Genomic DNA, 23799 nt, shown 5'->3' on the forward strand with positions numbered 1-23799 from the left:
AACGGGGAAGAGGAAAAATAAACTTCTGCCTCTAATCTAATAGGATAAAAAAAAACAAAACAAAACCCCAACAATTTCTTAAAAAAAAAAATTAAATATTTTAAAAAAGGTTTTTTTATATTAATATTCACATTTCTATCAATAATGTATATTGATGTATACTGTCCATTTATACATTTGTTTTTATGAATACATTTCTATTCCATATTGCATATATCCCTAAAACTTAAATTTATTTGTATATTGTTATACATATTTTTACATAGTAAGTATATATTTCTGTTAGTATTTTTACTTCTGTAACACTTACAGTACTCAAAACCCCTGCCTCTACCCCATAACATGGCAAATAAAACCCCCTTTCATTTCAACTGTATTTAAAATTTAAAAAAAATTATTTTCCGAATTTATATTAAAAATGTTTACTGATGTATGATCGATTTTGCATTTATATTTAGCGATTTAGCTATAAATTTATATTCTATGTTACATGTGTTCCTATTACTTATATTTTTTATATACTTTTATTCATATCTTTATATATTTATTATATCTTTCTGTGTTAGGATTTTTACATCTGCAACACTTACATTATTTAAAATAAAACCCCTGCCTCTACCCACATTAAAGCCAAAAAGAACCCCAGTCTTCTCAACTGTATTTAAATATTTTTTAAAACTCCATTTTTCAGGTTCATATTCACATTTACATTTAAAATGTATACTAATGTATACTCTTATTTGTATTCTCCATTACATCTCTTCCTATTATTTCTATTTACTTCTATTTTGTGTTTATATATATATTTAGATCTTGATTGTATATCTCAATATTTAGAAATATATAACAATAATATCTACATTCATATTATTTAAAATAAAAACCCTGCCTCTAACCCAATAATAAAAAAGACCCCAACCCTTTCTTTTAAACAATATTTAAATAGGTTTTATCCTTATGTCTGATTTTTATATTCATATTTGTATTTATAATGTATATTAATGTCTATTGCTTACTTATACATTTATCTTTATCAATGTCAAGTTATAAACAAATTTATATTCTATATTACATCTGATGCAAGTAGTTATTTATATATTTTTATACATTGATTAAATATTTCTGCGTCAAGATTTTTACTTCTGTAACACTTACAATATTCAAAAAAAACCCCCTGCCTCTACTTAAATAAAAGCCAAAACATTCCCTTTTTTTTAAGCTATATTTACATATTTTTATATTTATATTCCCATTTATAATTTATATTGCTGTATAACATTATTTATATTCTATACTACAACTCTTCATATTACTTCCATATAGTTATATATAAATTTGTATTAATACTTTAGCAATTTCTCTTTATATATTTATTATATGTTTCTATCTTAAGATCCACATTTCTATATTACTTACATTATTTCAAATAAAACTCCTGCCTCTAACCAAATGAAAACCAAGGACACCCCTTTATGTGAACCAGATTTAAAATGTAGGAGGTAAACTTATTTTTCAAAATTATAATCATATTTATATGGATATTTTTATTTATTATATTCATTGATATTATATATATTAGAGAGAATACCTTCTAATATAATAGATATGTATTTTCTGTATTATATTTTTTTACTTATATTTATTTAAATTAAATATTTATAGAGATTCGTATTTGTATATATATTTGCATATCTGAATTGATATTTTATTTCTATCATTTATTTAAAAACCCCAGCCTATAACCTAATAACACCCCCCCCATTTATTTAACTCTATTTAAATGTTTTTATATTTATAATCTATATTTATATATCTTTGTGTATATATATATAAAACAGACTATCATTAATCTATTTGATAATATATTACAATTATATACCATGTATTACAGTTTTATGTATGTATCTGTTATCTATATTCATGTCTACCACTCTAATGTTATATTTATTTTTAAATGTATATTTATTTCTATTTTCATCTCTATATTAAACCATACAAGTTCATTAACCCCACGCACCAGAACCACAACAATACCGTACCTTTGTCAGCACCGGCACGCAGCACACGCTCGTCCCATCGCAGCGCATCAAAACAAAACCCACTGCTATTACTAACGGAACAAACGTCCCACAACGTCATTGAACCCTAATAAAAACTCCAATAAACCTAACTGTCAATAAATTTTAAATCCCACTATAAAGTAGCCCAAAACCTCCGCACATTCTCATCATAAACTTCCTCCTAAACCACTATCTCAAAAACCCCAAAAAACTCAAATACACCTTGAAAATGACACAACTGCTAATAAAAACAAACACCCAGTAAAAATTAAATCAAACCAACTCACGAGACTCAAAACTGTACAACTGACCCTAAACATTACTAAAAAAAGTCCCCAAAGCTCTACCTTGATGCTAATGCACAAATAATAACCTATCATCTAGAAAAGTTATTTGAAAAAAATTAAAAAAATAATTAAAACCATGAAAATAAAAAACTTAAACTATTAAAATACTAAAAAACATCACTACCTAAATTAAAAAACGTATTGCCTATAAAAACCCACCATATAAATGCCCCTGTCCCAAAAAATAAAAATAAAAAAAACTATCGAACCAGAAAGAAATCAGAACTTAGGAACACTAAAACCATAGCATTCAAGACCTCACACCACATCCCTTATCATACACCAACTACAAACAACAGAAAACAATACAATGAATTCTTAAAAACCACCTTAAAACCACTACATTGAAAAACATCTCAAAAATTAAAAACTGCATTTAACAAAAGCCATCTCATAAATTAACACCCAAAACTCCAGCAGCCCAGCTGGCCCTACCAAAGCTCTATCTTTATACATACAGCAAACAAAACCAAAATCCCAGTAATACCCATCAGAAATCTATGAAACAATCCTATTGAAATTACTGCTGCCTCAAATACAAACCAACCCATCCAGAAAGTCAGCTTCACTCAAAAAACAATTTACACAGAGTTAATAACACACAGAGTTAATAATACACAGAGTTAAAAAAGAAATAAAACAACACAGCATATACCACCAATGAATATAATAGTCAAGTAAACAAAAAACACTACATTTTTTTCTTTTTATTTCTTAAACTAACTTCTTTTATTAGCTAGAACAAAAGATTTTGCCAGGACTGTAACAACAACAACAACCTCTTTTTCTTCTTCTCCTTCTGAAATGTCCCTTCTCACTCCCAAATTCCTTTCAACTCCTGAGTTTACATCCAAGCAAAAAGCAAAATTCCTGCACTCGTGCTCGTTCGCTGCTCCCGTCAGATTCTCTGTTCCCCTCCACATCTTCTCACACTTTCAGTCTGCACGCTGTCCTGCCGTGATGAGTCTGACAGAACAATTGGCACAAGTTAACAGAGCATTTCCCTCCCTCCCTCCCTCTGCTTTCCTCAGCGCATTTCAATCCATCCCAGGCCTGCAACGATGCACCCTCACCCCAAAGCTCACAGCAAGCGTGCAGCAGCTCAGGCTCACCTGGCTCCAGGGCTCTGTGCCTTGGATAGCCGAGGAAACTTCTGATGAGCCTCCGTTCCAATCAACTGGAATGCAAACTCACCTCCATCTCAGAGCCTCAGTGACCTCGGCCAGCCCCTTCCTCGCTTCCCTGGGTCACAATGACTTCCAGGCACAAGGGTGCCAAGCAGGTTTCTGTCTTTTCTCTTGAGTGCCAACAGGTCAAATATGTAGACTTTGACATAACTAGTTACCCTCTCTTTGAACTCTCCCAAGGACACTTTTAAAGAAAAGACACAAGATTGCTGCTACAGCCATGTGGGATCGGGAGGAAAGCAGCAAGGATCCCAGGCCAGCGGCGCGGCCGGGCAGTGTCACGTCCCTGCCGCCCTGTGACAGGGCGCACGGCTGCAGGGCCCCAGAGCCTGCAGGCCCTGGAGCTGCCGCACGGATGGACCCGGTTCCCTCCCCGGGTGCCCAGAGGGAAACCTGAGGGCAGGTGTCCACCCCGAGGGTGCACCCAGAGCCCCGGGCACGGATGGAGTCACTGGCCGCTCTCTGGGGACGAGACCCTCCCTGCAGGTGACGCTGCCTTGCCCTCTCCCTCCCTGTGGCACAGGCACCTCCAAGCTCCATGACCAGCCTCCTTCCGTCAGCATCCAGGTGCGGTGTCGGAGCCAGAGGGGTCGAGGCTTTCCAGAACCATAGCGTCCTTTAGGCTGCAAAAGCCTTCTAAGGCCATCGAGCCCAGCTGCTGCCCCAGCACTGCCAAGCCCCCACCCAAATCAGGTCCCTAAACACCACATCTTGCCATGCTTCAAATGTCTCCAGCAATGGGGACTGCCCTGGGCAGCCCGCTCCTACGCCTGACCACCCTTTCAGTGAACAAATTGGTCCTCAAAGCCAATCTGAGCCTTCCCTGCTGCAACTTGAGGCCATTTCCTTTTGTCACGGCACTTCCTACCGGGGAGATCTCGGCACTTCAACCTTACCTGCTCCTTCCCTAGGAGCTCTCTGGCTTGCCTGCATGAGAGGAGAAACACTCCCAGCACAGGAACGGCAGCTCAGCAGGTCCCACACCGAGGCAGGGGAGCAGCTGTCCTCACCACAGCTCCCGTGTCAGCTCTCACAGATCGGCTCTGCTCTGCCTCCCGGGGGCAGATCTCTGCTCAGCGCTTCAGAATTGCCTGTTTGGAGGAGGGGGAAAAAACAGCTTAGCCAAGATTTTTATCCAGACTTATCTGATGTCTTTGCCTGCTTTGCCTCTTCCTGACTTCCTCCTGCTAAGAAAACAGCTGCCTTTGGACTTCTAGGGGCAACTGCCACGTAATGCTTGAAAAGGACCTACAGAAAAGTGCCTCATTTTTCAAGACTCAACCAAGAAGACAGACAACTGCACCTTCTCCATCCCCACTGCCTGCAGAGCTGCCAGGCACCAGGCCAGCTCTGCTCCTGCTTCCAGTTGTTCCCAACCCTGCTGCAAGAACTGAAGGCTGCTTTGGCGTTCCATTGCTCCGCTCCTCCCAAAAAAGATCTTTCAGTGCCGTTCTCCCTCCACGGGAAGGGCCCTTCTGCCTCACACGCTCGGTGACACGAGGCTGCGCCAAGCTGCAGCAGCCTCTGCTCCAGCTGGGAAGGGCTTTCTTCCTCCTCTGGCAACTGGCTGGCACAGGTTGCTCACACATGCTGGGGCTGCCCCATCCCTGGAAGTGTTCCAAGGCCCATTGGTGCTCTGGGATCAGGCTCAGAGCGACCTGGTCCATGGAACCGTGTCCCTGCCCACGGCAGCAGGCTCCGAACGAGGTGATCTTTAGAGCCCCTTCCAACCTGAATTATTCCATGACTCTGTGAACTCAAAAAACTCGGGGAATAAATCTCTAAAGTCACTAAATACATAAAAGCATATCCCCATCAGCATAATTTTCAATGAAAAGTATATCTACAAACAGGGAGAAATATTCTATGTATTTGCTCTTGCTACCTTTCAGGCGTAATTTCAGCTATCTCTTCCAGTTTTAAAATATTCTCTTTTGAAATAATAAGCGGTGTTCAAATTTTAGCATTTTTACACTAGTGCAGCAGCAAAAATTGCTGACAATCAGGCCGTGTCATTCTTTATGGAGCAGAGCCATCGTGACAGCATTCCTGGGACAGAAATTTTACAGGACGTCACTCCACAGAGAGCACCAAAATCCATATCAGCTGGCAGTTCTGCTCCTCCACATCAGAAAGCTAAACTAGGACAAGACAGCCTCGGGATTCACGAATGGCAAGGCAATAAGAGACACGCCTTAATAATACCATTACAATTTCCACAGATCTGCCACCTGATCTGCGACAGCACAGCACCCTGGCCCAGAGGAAGGTGAGCCTGCCCAGGACAGGGGTGGAACTAGGTCGTTTTCAACATCTCTTCCACCCCAAACCATTCTGCCGTGTGATGACACAGGAGAGTTGTAAGGGAGAAGAAGGATGAATTCCTTTGGGGAAGGATCATTGTTTGCCTCTCTAGTAGCAGGCTTTGCTGGCAGGATTGTTTTGCTCTTGCACTGACCTTGGCTGAAGGTGCTTCACCCTGCAGAGAGCGGTGACAGCCTGCTGCACACGCTGTTCTTGGGCAGAGCGCACGGAGCCAGAGGGCAAAGAGCCCCCAGCAGGTCCGTGACAGGAGCGGATGCTCCTCCCCACCTTTGGAAATATCCATTAGGGATTTTTCCAGCAGATGGCAACAGCAGACCGGCGTGGACTGCAAGGGCAGACTCTGCGGGCTGCCTGAAACCTGGCTGGGCTCCACCCAAAGCACCTCTCGGGGTCTGCTCCTCCCGCTCCTGGCATTGAGCCTGGCTGGCAGCCCGGGGCATGGTTACTGGAGTACAGAATAAATCAGTGCTGCAGGAAACTGCACAACAAGCTCTGCGGCTCTTGCTGTGTGTGCAGGCCTTAAAACACACCTGGTGCATTTGGAACAGATGAAAATTATGGCTCCCCCTGAATAAACATGATTTCTCTCCTAGATATCATTTTGAAAAATAATACTTCAAGGGGTGATCAGAATGGGAGCGCAGACAAACACCAAGAATAAAAACTACAGCGTTTGATGCTTTATCAAAAGGTGTGCCTGCCCTACCGTGTCGGGAAGCTGGACTGCTGGACCCAACTTTGCAGCACATTCTTGTCATTGCTTCTGAGCCACCTTCACCAGCTGCTCTCGTGGCATTTGCCGTGCCATTTGCAAATTACAATACGAGCGAACCTGGAAGGCAAAACACAAGATAAATTTACAGCTGGACGGTCAAATCTTTTTCTCCAAAATGCAATCAATGTACAGCTTTCCCCTTAAGCTGAAGTACAGGCCAAATTCATAGAATCACTCGGGTGAGAGAAGCCCTTCAGGCAGTGAAAACGAGCATTTAGGTGTGGTATGAAGCTTGGGGAGCCCTGAAGAGGCTGTCAAAGTCGACTGATATTCTTTGGAAATTACAAATAAAAAATGGGAGGAATGAATTTACAATGAATCCAGTGCGGAAACGCCGCAAGGGACAGCTTGCAGGGGAGATGCCTGAAAGCCAAAGCTGTGCTTCAGTGGCATCTGAGGTGGCAATTTTGCAGAGTGCCTCTACACAAGTTTCTTTTCACTGCGAGCAGTGAGCAGCGGCTCAGAAGACCTGGCTGTAAAAAACACAGGTTATTGTCCCCAAGCACATGCCAGTGGTCTGGAAAAGGGTGACACTCGTTGACATGACTGTTGTGATTGCTCAAGGGGAGAGCTCCTCAGTCCTCCTCACTTCACCGATGCTCCCCGTTGGGGCGCAGGTGAATGGCACCACTGGGCTGTGCTTCACCTCCCTGGGTATATTCTGTGCAGGGAACTGCAGTGCCATTGCAACTTTTCTGCTCTCACATCATTCTTCCAGAGAAAGACAGTACCTTGAAGGGAAAAGTGCCCTGTCCCTGTCCCACTTCCTTTGTCACTTGTGCTAACCCACAGCACACACTCCCTGCACATGTTATCTGAATGTTAACTCTGTTTACAAGTGCTGTGAATAAACCCCAATCCAACTGACAAAGTTCCTCTTTGCTCACATTTCAATACAAGGCTGGAACTATCACCTTGCAAAGAACTCTCCTCTACCAGTGCTAGATGCAAAACCAAAAAGCAAACCTAGGAATGCCTGCCACACTCCAGCACACGAAGCTGCTGCTGCTGCTGCTTTTAATGGCTTAGCCTGAGGGCTTTGCTGCTCTTCCTTTGCTCTGCTAATGGGAAGGACTGGGAGACCTCTTTGAACTAGCTACACATACCAAAGACTGAATAAACAAGTATTCTTCATCCCATTTCTCTTAAGAGTTTGTCCTGACAGATGTCTTCTCCCTCCTGAGGTGTGGATTATAGTTTGTGTTTCCCTTTTTTTCCCCCTTTAGCCCTTGAAGCATTTCACACCCTGCTGGGCAAATGCCCAGAAGTAATCAGACTGACTGAACACGGGGAAACGCAGACAAAAGAAAAGGCTGGAAGCTACTGTTCTTCTCCCAGCTGGCACCGCCAGCTCCTGAGGGCTCAGCCACCACAGCCCACGTTTGTGACAGTACCTGTACGCTCTGGGTGTGTGCAGCCCTTCCGTCGTGCGGCAGCCTGGAGCTGCAGGCTCAGATATCCACCGCGAGCTCCTGGATCCTCCAGGACAAAGCCAGCTCTCCCTGCTGCTCCCGTGTTGCGCTGCCTGTGGAGCAGGGAGGGAAGGAGAGGCACACAGGTTAGCACAGTGGCAGTGCACGAGCTGCCAGGCGTCACCCATCTGACCCGCACCAAAGAGGAAATCTTAATTTTCAGAACTTCCCATCATGCCACACAAGACACTGAAGCCGTCCAAATCTGGAAGGGATAGCCTGGCATGATGCCCCCCCAGGTCATATCTTACATCAAGAGTTCTTTTTCTCCTGCACAAGGCTCTATATCCTACTTGGACAGATATACAAATATCTATAGAAACTACAGATATTCAATAAGCCATCTTAAATCATAACAGCCAGGCCTCTGTACGACCGTGCTTAACTCCTGCTCAGCTCACGCCATCTCCCCGTTCCTCAGGCATCAGAAACCACTGAAACTCCCGTGTTTTCCTGGGGGCTGCCTGCCTGCAGCTGCCCTCCTCTCACCAACGGGGCCACCTGCCAGGCTCCCCAGGGCACAGCAGCCTCCAAGGGGAGCATTCGTCTGTTTGAGAGGTGATGGAAAGCCTGGGGAAAAAAAAAGCTCAGCGACACTGTGGCTCTGAAGGTGCAAGAATCATTACCCTGGAGACGTGCAGCTCACCTGGTTCATGCTGAGCACGCTCCCTGCTCGCTTCACCTGAGCGTTCAGCTGGAGAGATCCATTTCCACGCGCTGGGCTGGGTCCATCTCCGTCCCTGCTGTGAGAAGGTGTTCGGGGGGATGCCGCTGCCCGCTCAGCAGACGCTTCACGCACTCTGCCAGCAGCAGGGGCAGCCTTTGAGGCCACACCAGCCTGGCACAGAGTCACTGAGCCATTCTGACTGTGTTAACAGCACCACGGATGAATCCCCATACCCTCGGGCCTTCATTCTCCGGCACCCCGAGCCCCGCGGCTGCGCGGCAAAGAAGGAAAGCGGGCACCGGAAGAGAGGAGCGAGAGCAGGGCATGACAAAGGGCGGCGAGGGAGGGCGGGCTGTGCAGGAAAGCGGCACGGGAAGGGAAAGCCCGGGAGGGGGGGTAGAGGGAGGGTGGACAGAGGAGGCAGAAACGGGGAAGAGAAAGGGAGTAGCGGGGAAGGGGCTGGACAGGAAGGAGCCGGGCTTGTGGGGGCAGAGGGAATGGGGGAAAGGGAGCGAGAGAAGGCGAATACGGGGAGAAGGAAGGAGGGCGAGAGAGAGGGACAGGCGGGGAAGCCTCACAGAGCCCCGGCTGCACCCCGAGCCCGGCCCGGCGCCTCGCCCTGCCCGGGAGGCTGCGCTCGGGGGAGCTGGGCTCGCTCCGGAGTCACTCGGCTCCAGTCGGCTCTTCGGCTAAACTCGGCTACTGTCGGCTAAACTCGGCTATTGTCGGCCGCATTCGGCTGCATTCGTCCCTTCGGCGCGCTTCGGCCCAACTCGGAGCCGCTCTCTGCGCGTTCGGCTGAGCTCGGCTCGGCTCGCCTCCCCCGACGGCGGGCAAGCGGCGCCGCCTCACGTTAAACTCGCCCGACTCGGGGCGCTCCTGCTGCCGCGTCCCGCGGGCGGCCCGGCCTTCGTACCGACACGACCGGGAGCGCGGGGTGGCACAGGAGCTCATTGGGCTGTGCTAATTAGCACTCGCGCTAATTAGCGCGCACGAGAGCGGCGGGCTCGGTTCGGCCGAGCTCGGCTCCGTTCAGGCAGCCTCGCAAGCCTGGCCTCGGTTCGCTCGAGCCCCTCAGGTTCGGCCGGTCTCGCCTTGGTTCGGCTGAGCTCGTTCCATTCGGCCCAAGGCGGCGTCGTTCAGTCGTGTTCTTATAAATACCTTTCTTTATCGACTGTATATTTCTATATTTAGATTTATACTTCCATAATACTTCTATGATTCCAAATAAAACCCCCGTCTCTAACCAAATAAACACAAAAAAAGCCTTCTTTTGAACGATATTGAAATATTTTTATACTTTTGTATAATTATATTCACATTTATATTTATAGTTTCTTTTGATGCATTATATTCATAATTATATATAATAGATACAAAATTCTAGGAAAGTATTTACTAATTTTTTCTTATAGGTTTAAATTTTATATATATCTGTATATATTTCTATTTCTATACTTAGATTTCTCCCTTTATATTATTTGTAGCTATAATTTTTACAATCAAAACACTGCCTATTGACAAATGAAAAAACCCACTTTGTTTAACTATATTAAAAAATATTTTCATGCTTATAATTGTCATATTTATATTTATAATTTGTTCAGTATTACATGAGAACATACCTGCTCCTGCACTGCAGCGGGGCTCCCGCTCCTGGGGACCTTGGGGTGCCCCAATGGCATCAGAGCCCCGCGTCTTCATCCCCTTCTCCTCTATTTAGAAACTACACTGGAACTTTTTTCTGGAAACAAAGACATTACCTAAATCCTCTCTCCGTGTCCCAGACAGATGCATATTCAGTTATTAGTTGGCTGGGCAGCAGTTTCTTAAATAGAATGATAAACAAGATGTGAACATTTTAGCTACAAGCAAATAGGCAAATCTGAACAAGGTACTGGTGGCCAACACCAACCACCAAAGTGATTTTGAAGGAATTTTTTAAACAATAAAATAATGATACCACAAAAATTAAGCAAAAAGCTAACTACTGGCTAAGAAAGAAGGAAAAATTAACTTTTGACAGCAACAACGTTCCAACCACACAGGCTTTTTCCCCATGTCATACCTTGTAACTACGTCTCTTGGCAATTCTCATCATGTATCCCAAAAGGAATAAATACCTCAGAGCGTCCTAAAGCAAAAAGCAGCACACGTGAGCTCCTCACACTCCCGGGAGGCCGGCACAGCGTGCACTGAGTCTGCAACAAATTCTGCTCACTGAGGGTCTGCAAACAAAGGTTCAACTGATGAACTGACCTGATTTTAAAGAGAGGTTTTCTAAGCGCTGAAGCACAAAAAAGAACAAGCAGAAACAATTCTTAAAAAAAAACCTGCAAGTTTCGTTTAGCATATATGCGACTGATTTCCACCCTGTGGCTTCTCACTGGGATTCGTCTGCAGGTTCAGGAAGATGACAATGCACACTCTGCCTTCCCTGAGCCCCCCACGGCAGCGGAGCGCTGCTCCGTGCGCTCAGATCATCGGGAACTGGATTACACGTGCCCGGATGGACCGGAACTGCTCTGCTGCAGATTCAGGAGACGATGGCAGAGAGGGGCTGGCCGAGGCGTCGTCCCAATTCCGTTCCTGTGTGACGAGGAGCGGTTTGTTCCCAGCAGCTGCAACAATCCCCAGCTCGCTTCCGTGGTGAGTGCCGATGGCACACAAACGGCAGCCCGAGGAAATCGTGTTCTGGGCTCTAAGTGGTTGGGACAGGGTCCGATTTTTTGTTTTGTATCTGTATGACGATTAGTACGACAGGGCCCTGACCGATGACGTGGCAGCACAGAATTAAAAACTCCTCAATAGGATTACATCGGCTTCGAGGAAAAGACAAAAGCCTAGGACCCTTCTGAAATCTACTTTTAATCCAGAGCACACGGATTGTCACCATGCTGCACCTTCCAGCTTTTCAAAGCAGCTTACTTCTGAAGACCAGGAAACACTGATTTCTACAGAAACAATGGGCAACCCCCAGGCTAATCTCAGCACTACTGTTTAATAGGGGACCTGCCAGCGTGCCAGTCCAGCCTCAAGTGTGCTTTACTTCAGTCTAACATCCCCACAAAATTCTTCTCACGTCTCCCAACCCTGAAATCTTATTTTCCCCTAAAGCTTCTCATCATTAGCAATTTCCAAGTAACATGTTTTTTTTTACAGCATTCAAAAATGTCATGCTGGACTGTGCTAGAGAGTAATCTGCAAATATAAGCTTAGCAAAGTTTGAATTGACTTGTCCAGAGAAAAAACCTACAAGCGAACACCTACACCTGCCTACAAAGAGCTAACAAGCCCCTGGCAGCTGCCAGCATCAAAGCACAGTGGATGTTTCTAACACAGGGTAAGGATAACAATATCACCTTTTGTTCTCTCCAGCTTGTTTTCCCTGCAGTCATATTTCGCTTCTTATGATTTTTTTAGTCTCCGTATCTTCGTGGACAGCACCGAGCCTGAAGACAAGGATACGAGAGTCTTTCCCTGCCGTACGGAGAGAACCAGGAAAACAGTTAAAAAGAGAACAGGGTAGTTTGAAATTCATACTTGCAATGAGAAGCAGCGCCTAACCAACAGAACAAAAGTAAACAAAGCATGGCAGCTCCCTGGGGACAGAAGACTTACAAACTCTCCAGAATTTACAATTCTAGAGACCATCTCCTTTAGGACGGCAGCCAAGTGTCCCATGAGGTGGCGCTACACCAAAGAACAATCTGAGAGGTTCCAAAGAGCGAAATGCACAATATTTTGCAAAGACATAAAATCTTGCAAAACAACAAAAATACAACGGATGTAAACTACAGGGCAAGAGTACAAGTGTTCACTTTAAGAGCTGGAACCATCCAGGTGAGCACCTGATAACTGGATCCTCAGCAGAGTTTGAGCCCTTCAGGACACAGAAGGGTTTTCCCCAAAAATTTCACAGACTGAGTTTTGATAGAAGTACAGTTGCCACATCCTCAGAAACGTCACCCATTCTCCAGGTGTGTGGAGAGAACTGCAAATGGCTCTCACGTAGTTTGAGCTAGTTCTGTAAGGTCTCGGGGTGAATTTCACCAGATGCAACCAAACTGGGCAACTCCCAGTGGGACAGAAGGAACCCAAAGCTTGGGTAAGCAGAGCTGCAGCACAGTGTAAAAAATAATAAACCATCCTTTTTTTTTCCTCTTGCTTTTGTTTTTTTCTTATTCAGATCAGCATAGCAATTAAAGAGAAAGTGAAAAACTCACCATTACTGAACATTTCATCATCTGCAGGCTGAGCATCCTTAGCATAGAGGACTCCAAAGTTAAAATTCACCGAGCCCTGCGAAATAAAACCAAATATTGTATGATAAACAGTCAGACAGCAAACATAAAAATTTGTTTCCTCTAAGGACTTTCAGGTATGTATGTATCTTTGCATACATCCTACACATTAGAACATACACTTTATACCATCACCTAATACATAATCATTTACCTTTAAATTTTGATAGTATAGCATGAATTTTTAACTTAAATTGGTGATCTATTATTATTAAGTTGGTGCTTAAAGTTATTTCTGCTGTCACGTTCAAAAAAACATTAATTTTTTTTACTGTAATGACCAATTGATTTCAAAGTCATCACAAGCCCATCAAAATACAAAGCTCTGTTCACTGGACGGGTCTGTGAGCTAGAAGTAGTTAGGCTTCTACTTCCCTCTTGTTCTTCCAGAACCAAGAAATCCTGTCAACAAAACCAGGATCTTTAGCCCACTGCTGTGAAAGATTCTACAAGGATGATGGTTTGATTTGTGTTTAGAAGTTTTGATTTGAAATGGCCAGTTCAATGGATAAAGACAGTTTAAGTAGTATTACATTACTGTTATTATTATTTCTATTATTATTTTTACTATTACTACTACTATTATTATCACCTGTTACTGGAAGAAAGAGACCAGTAGTACCTATACTTAATTACTTTTATTTCCAGAAAATAATAAAGAAAAAAGAACCAAACCAAAAAAAGTCACTTCCTACCTCTTCTATCAAGGGATGAAAAATTTCTCTTGGGCTCTCCTCCAATTTACTGTTAAATGCAATGTTCTGTGGAACTGCCATTTCTTTCCCAAAATACTAACTTCCAACACTTCCTGAACGTATTTTGTATTTTCAAACAACAGAAGTTAGTGAGACTCTGTGGAGGTCAGGTTTAAATTTCTTTCCTTCTAAAGCACAGAGTTCTGTTCCATCACCCCGCCCTTTGGCTCTACACTGAATCATGGTGAGCATTTGAGGAGTGCTCAATAACCAATTCTATTTCTCTCTTTTTCTAGTTCTCTCTATTCTTAAATAATTCAAGACAAGTCAAATGAAAAAGTTCAGCCTCAAAGTCACACTTTTTCCCTTTGTCTGGTCAAGAACAGGCTCTATGCTGCCTTCAACGATTAAGACTTGCAAAACCGGTTTTACAGGTTTATCATAAAACCCACAGAAGGCAAGCTCTGAATAACAGGAAAAGGTACACAGGCAAATATCTAAAGGGATCACTTCTTTGGAAATACATACCTTGATAGAGATCGCACTGAGAACCTTTCTGTGGGACTCTAAGGGAGACGTATTTTCTGAGTACCCTGTAAACAAGAAAAGCTACAATATATTACAGGACACCCCCACTTTTTCAACACATTCAAATAGGATTTTTAATAAAAACAATTCAGTTAAAAAAGAAGGAACAAAACCAAGCTAATTTTACTCAGCTATATTTACTCCCGATTTAGATGAAAAAAAAAAAACCGCACAGGTGCTCGCCGTGCTCGCCCGGGGCGGCTCCTGCAGCTCCCGGCCCGCGGCAGCAAAGCACCGCCCCGCCCCCCGCCCCCGGCACCGCCGAGGGAGGCCGAGGAACCCCGCGGACGCTCCTTCCGCGCTGCTCGGCGCCGTGCGGGCGGCCGGACGGAGGCTTCGCCCGTCCAGCGTCGCCGCCCCGCGCGGGAGAGGCGCCGGGAGCGGCCCGCGCACAGCCGCGCGCAGGCCGCCTGGCCCGCCAGCCAGTCATGTGCCGCGTCAGCCGTTGCGTCACGCGCCGCGCCGGCAGCAGGGCCTGCCGGGAGTTGTAGTCTCGGGATGACAGCCACGGCTCCGTCCCCCAGCGCCGGGACCTGCAGTCCCTCCCGGGCATCAAACGGGACCTTCACCCCTGGGCGGGGAAGGACCTGAGGCACCACCGCTCCTCCCGAACGCCCTCTCTTTTTCCCTCCAACCCTTTTTTCTTTTTTCACTCTGTTTTTCACCCCTTCCCTTCCCTCTTGCTCTCCCGCTTCCTTTCCTTTCCTTTCCCTTCCCTTTCCCTTTCTTGTATTTCTGATCTTGGTTTACCTTTCTAGCTTTAGAATAAAAAAACAGCAGTAGAAACTATCAGGCTACCTGGGAGTAAAAAAAAAAAACTCCAAAACGAAAAGGATTTAAAGAAAACTATTTATTCCCTGGGAGCCTGAAATTTTCTACTGCTGCACGTGACATAGAGCTTTTATTCCTTCTTCTAGAGAGTTGATATTTTCTACTTACTTTATACAGCGCCCCCTGCCGTCTGTCCCGGAGCACTGCAGGCACAGCGATCCCTGCCGTCTGCACAGGCGCACTGCAGGCACAGCGATCCCTGCCGTCTGCACAGGCGCACTGCAGGCACAGCGCCCCCTGCTGTCTCCCTCGGAGCACTGCAGGCACAGCGATCCCTGCCCCCTGCACAGGCGCACTGCAGGCACAGCGCTGCGGCGTTGTTCGGTTCTGTTGAATGAAACTCGGCTGAATTCGGCTTGGTTCGGCTCTTGGTCTAAAGTCGTTTCAGTTCGGCTCTTCGGCCGAACTCGGCACGGTTCGACTAAACTCGGTCATATTGGGCACATTGTCTAAATGCGGCCAGTGTCGGCTACACTCGGCTATCGGTTCCAGTCGGGTATCATGGTCTCTTGGTGTAAACTGGGCGATTTTGGGCCGCCCTGGGCTCTTCGGTTCAAGTCGGCTGTTTTCGGCCACCCTCGGCTCTTCGGGTAAACTCGGCTATTTCCGGTTCCCTCGGCCCTTCGGGTCAACTCGGGTGTTTTCGGCCACCCTCGGCTCTTCGGCTCTTCGGAACAATTCGGCCCGGCTCGGCTCCCTCAGGGCGCGAAAGCGGCCGTCAGAGGACCCCGGCACAGCGAGGCGTTTAACCCAGATGCCTGGCACAAACCCGCCAAACTACCCCGCCCGCGGCGCCGCTGAGCCCACAGCATGTGTCGGGTACACATGAAACGCCACAGAAAAATCCGTCGGAGCCGCCATGACGTCAGTATTCTGTGCAGGCAGTCCACTTACACCCACCCCGGTCCTCCACTTCCCCGCCCTTTTCGCCGCCATGCTGAGAAGGTCAATTAAAAGTCCACGACACCCGTGACGCGCCACTCCCAAGGTGGCGGCCTCTCGGTGCAGGGCTGCAGTACCGCGCTCTGCCCACAAGGCGGCAGCACTGCCGCACGCCCCAGCCGGGGGCGCAGCGCGCCTCGGGGCTCTGGGCAGGGAAGGCGGCGAAAAAGAACAGGGGCGGCCCCCGCCGAAAACTGCTCTGAAATAAATGCCCCAAAACAACGGGGAAGAGGAAAAATAAACTTCTGCCTCTAATCTAATAGGATAAAAGACAAAACAAAATACAACACACAAAAAAAACCCCAAAAACCCAACAATTTCTTTTAAAAAATATTTAAATGTTTTTTAAAAAGTTTTTTCCTATTAATATTCACATTCCTATTTACAATGTATATTGATGTACACTGTACATTTATACATTTCTTTTTATAAATACATTTCTATTCCATATTGCATATATCCCTAAAACTTAAATTTATTTGTATATTTTTATACATATTTTTACATAGTAAGTATATATTTCTGTTACGATTTTTACTTCTGTAACACTTGCATTATTTAAAATAAAACCTTTGCCTCCATCCACATTAAAGCCAAAAAGAACCCCTTTCTTCTCAACTGTATTCAAATATTTTTTAAAATTCTAGTTTTCAGGTTCATATTCATATTTACGTTTAAAATGTACACTTATGTATACTGTTATTTGTATTCTTCATTACATCTCTTCCTATTATTGGTATTTCTTTATATTTTGTGTTTTTATATATATATTTATATCTCGATTGTATATCTCCATATTTAGAAATAAATAACAATAATATCTACATTCATATTATTTGAAATAAAAACCCTGCCTCTAACACAATAGGAATAAAAAAAACCCCAACCCTTTGTTGTAAACAATATTTAAATAGACTTTATCCTAAAGTTCAATTTTTATATTCATATTTGTATTTATAAGGTATATTAATGTCTATTGCTTACTTATACATTTATCTTTACCAATGTCAAGTTAAAAATAAATTTATATTCTATATGACATCTCATGCGAGTAGTTATTTATGAATTTTTATATATTTTTATTCATATTTTTTATATTGATTAAATATTTCTGCCTCAAGATTTTTACTTCTGGAACATTCAAAATAAAACCCCTGCCTCTACTTAAATAAAAGCCAAAACATTCCCTTTCTTTTAAGCTATATTTACATATTTTTATATTTATATTCCCATTTATAATTTATATTGCCGTATAATGTTATTTACATTCTACACTACAACTCTTCATATTACTTACATATATTTATATATAAATTTATATTCATATTTTAGCAATTTCTCCTTATATATGTATTACATATTTCTATCTTAAGATCCACATTTCTATATTACTTATATAATTTAAAATAAAACTCCTGCCTCTAACCAAATGAAAAGCAAGGACGCCCCTTTATTTGAACCAGATTTAAAAATGTAGGAAGTAAATTGATTTTTCAAAATTAAAATGATATTCATATGGATATTTTAATTTATTTTATTCATAGATATTATATATATTAGAGAGAATACCTTCTAAAATAATAATAGATATATATTTTCTGTATTATAGATTTCATTTATTTATATTTCTTTAAATAAATTGTTACAGAGATTTGCATTTGTATATATATTTGTATATCTGAATTGATATTTTATTTCTATCATTTATTTAAAAACCCCGGCCTATAACCTAATAAAACCCCCCAATTTATTTTAACTCTATTTAAATATTTTTATATTTACTATGTATATTTATATATCTTTGTGTATATATATATAAGAGACTATCATTTCTCTACATGAAAATGTTACAATTATATACCATATATTATAGTTTTATCTAAGTATCTGTTATCTATATTTATGTCTACCACTATAATTTCATATTTATTTTTAAATGTATATTTATTTCTATTTTCACCTCTATATTAAACCATAGAAGTTCATTAACCCGACACACCAGAACCTCTCCCAGTAATTCCCAAAACAGCACTCTGGTTCCATCCCCTCTGTGGGCCGTAGCCCTCCACTTATCTCTCAGACATCAGGGGATGCTGGTCTCAGGTGCAAAGAAAGGCCACCTCGGCACCTAGGAAAGCCCTGCTTGCACCGGGCTGGTGTCTCCCAGACAGCTGTATTAAAGAAAACCAAACATCAGTGTCTGGTCTTGGCACCACATCAGCCAAAACCCCACCACTCTGCTACTCACCGCGCTCCTAGGAAGGACCAGCACCTCCTAAACCTGACCCTCTGCCACACATGGAATGCATCTGCACCTGAAAGAAAGTTACAAAGTACATCAAACACCACCAGGATAACTCACAAGCTGCAAACACCTTATGTCAATCTAGGAATAGCATCTAGAGCCCATGTACACCCCACATTACAAATTTCAACTCCCCAGGCCTGTCCCATTGCAGCAGGCCTATTGCAGCAGGGCAAAACAGCTCTGGCACAAAAAAGTGCAGACACCCGTGACACAGAACGTGACAAACAGGGGGACACGAAACACGACACATCATGCTTGTGGTGAGGGCCTCGAGGGGAGAAGGCAAAAGGGACCCCAAAGACACACCAGGGAACACAGCACACCGGACAACAAGACACAGACCAGAGCTGTTCTGCACTGCCCGCCTGAAAGCTGCCATCAAAAGTAGAGCCTCTCCCTTTAGCCGTCCTAAAGAGGCCCTTGGAGAAGATTGCTTTTCCCTCTGCTAATCTTTAAATCTGCCCCAAGAACTCCCAATCCACTACTCTCCCATCATCCCATCTCCAGGCCGTGGCCCCTGACTTATCTTTTGCATGATCAGTGATGGGAATCCACGTTGCACCTGAAATGAGTCTGCCTCGGAGGGCCTCGTGATGGCCTGTTAGCCTCTCAGTCAGCTACAATGAAGAAAACCAAAACCAAAGTATGAGTCCGGAGTTATGTGGGACAAATCCCACCAAGGCAGCTACTTGCCCTTTCCTGAGCGGGCCGGGCTCCTTCAGCCTCCAGCTTCATCCTGATTCCAAGGCTGTGGCCTTTATTAGGAGTGGCACCTGGGTTAGGGAAAGGCAAAGTTAAATGGCATTCCTGTGAGTGCAGTGGATGACCTTGTGTGCTGTAAGACATGTGAAAACCTCTGCTAGGCTTCTGAGAAGCCTTGTGTAGGGGGGCCCTCAAATAAACAAATAAACACCCTCTTTCACCCTGCTGCCTGCAAACCTCCCCCTGCCCACAATAACTCCTAACTGGATACCTGCTCACCCTCCCTCTCCTAGTCACAATCCTCAACTCACCTGAAACCTCAATCTCAAACATCATCCTTCACACTGGGCACATGCCTCTTGTGACATGATGAATCTGCTGAACAATTTTTTTCTTGAGAGCTGAGTAATAAGAACTACTTCTCTCCACTGCTCACCTTGACTGCTGGTATCCAGATTTATTTCCTAAAAAGAAAGACAAAGAACAGAGCTGTAACAGAGTCACCATATACACTTCTGCTGCAGACACAAATGGGGCCTCACCTGCTCGGGGCAATCCCCTCACCAAGGATGGGGCCCTCAGGCACAGATTTAATCCATCTGAATCTGAAAAAAGTTAGGACAAGAGTCACACTGTTGCAGGATAAGCTAAGAGCTCCAGACATCCTGTGTCCATCTACAAATCCCATCTAGAGTCCAACTACGCCCCACATTACAAATTCCAAATCCCCGGGGCTTCTCCTATTGCATCAGGCTATGGCAGCAGGGCAGAGCAGCTCCAGCACAAATGTGTGCAGACACCCGTGACACAGGACAGACAGGACAGGACGTGACAGACAACGGGGACACAACAGGAACAGAAACCTCTTGTCAAGGAAAATGGCTGCAAGGACTGAGAGAAGGCAAAAGAAGATGACCGAGGTGAGACTGATGGTGAGCTGTGAGGCTCAGAGAATCCTGGAGGAAGGAGATGCTCAACTGGATGATTTATTCCAAGAACAGCAAAGATGGATGCCCAGGAATCCAATCATCAGAATCCTCTCCCTGCCCTCACATTCTTTCAAGTCCAGTCCACCATAATGGATCCAGGTGGGTCATAGCTGTCCATACAGCTCAGAACAAGACCTGACAAGACAGCTGACTGGATGCTTCCAAAGAGAGAAGAGAGTCTGATTCCTGTCTGCGCTCCTGAGTCAAAAGTTCTATGGCCTGGGTGCCAGGCCAAGGAATGCAGAGACCACTGATGCTAACAATGATGCCAAGGTTTCTGACAGGCCCCTCAAAGGGCTAAGCTAAGAGACATGAGATATCCAGACAACACACAATAGACAAGTGACACGAGACACACTGGGACTGCTCTGCCCTGAGCAACTCAGCACTGTGATCAAATGTGAGACTTTGCTTTTATGGGGCCTAAGGGGCCACTTCATGAACACCCCCCACCTCCAAATTGGATTCAAAAACCCCTCCCAGTAATTCCCAAACCAGCACCCCGCTTTCATCCCCTCTGTGGTTCGTAGCCCTCTACTTATCTCTCAGACATCTGGGGATGCTGCTCCCTGTCAGGTGCAAAGAAAGGCCACCTCGTCAGCTGGGAAGGTCCTGCTGGCACCACACTGGTGTCTCCCAGACAGCTGTATTAAAGAAAACCAAACATCAGTGTCTGGTCTTGGCACCACATCGGCCAAAACCCCACCACTCTGCTACTCACCGCGCTCCTAGGAAGGCCCAACACCTCCTAACCCTGACCCTCTGCCACACATGGAATGCATCTGCACCTGAAAGAAAGTTAGAACATTTTTCAAACACCACCAGGATAACTCAAAAGCTGCAAACACCTTATGTCAATCTAGGAATAGCATCTAGAGCCCATGTACACCCCACATTACAAATTTCAACTCCCCAGGCCTGTCCCATTGCAGCAGGCCATGCAGCAGGGCAAAACAGCTCTGGCATAAATAAGTGCAGACACCCGTGACACAGAACGTGACAAACAGGGGGACACGAAACACGACACATCATGCTTGTGGTGAGGGCCTCGAGGGGAGAAGGCAAAAGGGATCCCAAAGACACACCAGGGAACACAGCACACCGGACAACAAGACACAGACCAGAGCTGTTCTGCACTGCCCGCCTGAAAGCTGCCATCAAAAGTAGAGCCTCTCCCTTTAGCCGTCCTAAGAGGCCCTTGGAGAAGATCGCTTTTCCCTCTGCTAATTTTTTAATCTGCCCCAAAAACTCCCAACCTGCTCCTACCCCATCATCCCATCTCCAGGCCGTGGCCCCCGACTTATCTTTTGCATGATCAGTGATGGGAATCCACGTTGCACCTGAAATGAGTCTGCCTCGGAGGGCCTCGTGATGGCCTGTCAGCCTCTCAGTCAGCTACAATGAAGAAAACCAAAACCAAAGTATGAGTCCGGAGTTACGTGGGACAAATCCCACCAAGGCGGCTACTTGCCCTCTCCTGAGTGGGCCTGGCTCCTTCAGCCTCCAGCTTCATCCTGATTCCAAGGCTGTGGCCTTTATTAGGAGTGGCACCTGGGTTAGAGAAAGGCAAAGTTAAATGGCATTCCTGTGAGTGCAGTGGATGACCTTGTGTGCTGTAAGACATGTGAAAACCTCTGCTAGGCTTCTGAGAAGCCTTGTGGTGGGGGGGCCCTCAAATAAACAAATAAACACCCTCTCTCACCCTGCTGCCTGCAAACCTCCCCCTGCCCACAATAACTCCTAACTGGATACCTGCTCACCCTCCCTCTCCTAGTCACAATCCTCAACTCACCTGAAACCTCAATCTCAAACATCATCCTTCATACTGGGCACATGCCTCTTGTGACATGATCAATCTGCCGAACAATTTTTTTCTTGAGAGCTGAGTAATAAGAACTACTTCTCTCCACTGCTCACCTTGGCTGCTGGTATCCAGATTTATTTCCTAAAAAGAAAGACAAAGAACAGAGCTGTAACAGAGTCACCATATACACTTCTGCTGCAGACACAAATGGGGCCTCACCTGCCCGGGGCAATCCCCTCACCAAGGATGGGGCCCTCAGGCACAGATTTAATCCATCTGAATCAAGTTAGGACAAGAGTCACACTGTTGCAGGATAAGTTAAGAGCTCCAGATATCCTGGGTCCATCTACAAATCCCATCTAGAGTCCAACTACATCTCACATTACAAATTCCAAATCCCCGGGGCTTCTCCTATTGCACCAGGCTATGGCAGCAGGGCAGAGCAGCTCCAGCACAAATGTGTGCAGACACCCGTGACACAGGACAGGACGTGACAGACAATGAGGACACAACACAGACACAAACCTCTTGGCAAGGAAAATGGCTGCAAGGACTGAGAGAATGCAAAAGGAGATGAGCAAGCTGAGACCGATGGTGAGCTGATGAGGCTCAGAGAATCCTGGAGAAAGAAGATGCTAACTGAATGATTGATTCCAAGAACAGCAAAGATGGATGCCTAGGAATCCTACGGTCAGAATCCTCTCCCTGCCCTCACATTCTTTCAAGTCCTAATCCACCATAATGGATCCAGGTGGGTCAGAGCTGTTCATACAGCTCAGAACAAGACCTGACAAGATATATGACTGGATGCTTCCAAAGAGAGAACTTTTGACTGGGGAGCTCAGACAGGTATCAGGAACACATCTATGGCCTGGGTGCCAGGCCAAGGAATGCAGAGATCACAGGTGCTAAGAATGATGCCAGAGTTTCTGACAGGTCCCTCAAAGGGCTAAGGTAAAAGACATAAGATACACAAACAACACATAATGCACAACAGACAAGTGACACAATACACACCGGGACTGCTCTGCCCTGCTGCACACCTCAGCAAAGTGATCAAAAGCGAGACTTGGCTTTTATGGGGCGTAAGGTGCCACGTCTTGGCTACCCTCGTCTCCAGAGCCAACTCAAACCCCCCACCCACCCCAGGGAGTCCTGACCCAGCACCCTGCTTCCATCCCTCTGTGGGCCGTAGCCCTCCACTTATCTCTCAGACATCAGGGGATGCTGGTCTCAGGTGCAAAGAAAGGCCACATCGGCACCTAGGAAAGCCCTGCTTGCACCGGGCTGGTGTCGCCCAGACAGCTGTATTAAAGAAAACCAAACATCAGTGTCTGGTCTTGGCACCACATCAGCCAAAACCTCACCACTCTGCTACTCACCGCGCTCCTAGGAAGGCCCAGCACCTCCTAACCCTGACCCTCTGCCACACATGGAACGCATCTGCACCTGAAAGAAAGTTACAAAGTACATCAAACACCACCAGGATAACTCACAAGCTGCAAACACCTTATGTCAATCTAGGAATAGCATCTAGAGCCCATGTACACCCCACATTACAAATTTCAACTCCCCAGGCCTGTCCCATTGCAGCAGGCCTATTGCAGCAGGCCTATTGCAGCAGGGCAAAACAGCTCTGGCACAAATAAGTGCAGACACCCGTGACACAGAACGTGACAAACAGGGGGACACGAAACACGACACATCATGCTTGTGGTGAGGGCCTCGAGGGGAGAAGGCAAAAGGGACCCCAAAGACACACCAGGGAACACAGCACACCGGACAACAAGACACAGACCAGAG

At 45.2% G+C, this 23799-nt stretch overlaps 1 long non-coding RNA gene across 1 annotated transcript in view; it reads right to left on the reverse strand.

Moving 5' to 3' along the window:
- Window positions 1-4525: 4525 nt before the first annotated feature.
- Window positions 4526-23799, reverse strand: part of LOC128941768 (uncharacterized) — a 216680-nt gene continuing 197406 nt past the window's right edge. The window contains exons 3-4 of the long non-coding RNA XR_008483580.1: window positions 14361-14425; window positions 4526-4685 (exon numbers count right to left, since the gene is read on the reverse strand). This is a non-coding gene — a long non-coding RNA (uncharacterized LOC128941768). The remainder of the gene's footprint in view (window positions 4686-14360; window positions 14426-23799) is intronic.

This window comes from Melozone crissalis, unplaced genomic scaffold, assembly GCF_028551555.1.
Source record: "Melozone crissalis strain CALT ecotype California unplaced genomic scaffold, PUWL_Pcris_2 ptg000038l_1, whole genome shotgun sequence".
NCBI classification, from domain to species: Eukaryota; Metazoa; Chordata; class Aves; order Passeriformes; family Passerellidae; genus Melozone; species Melozone crissalis.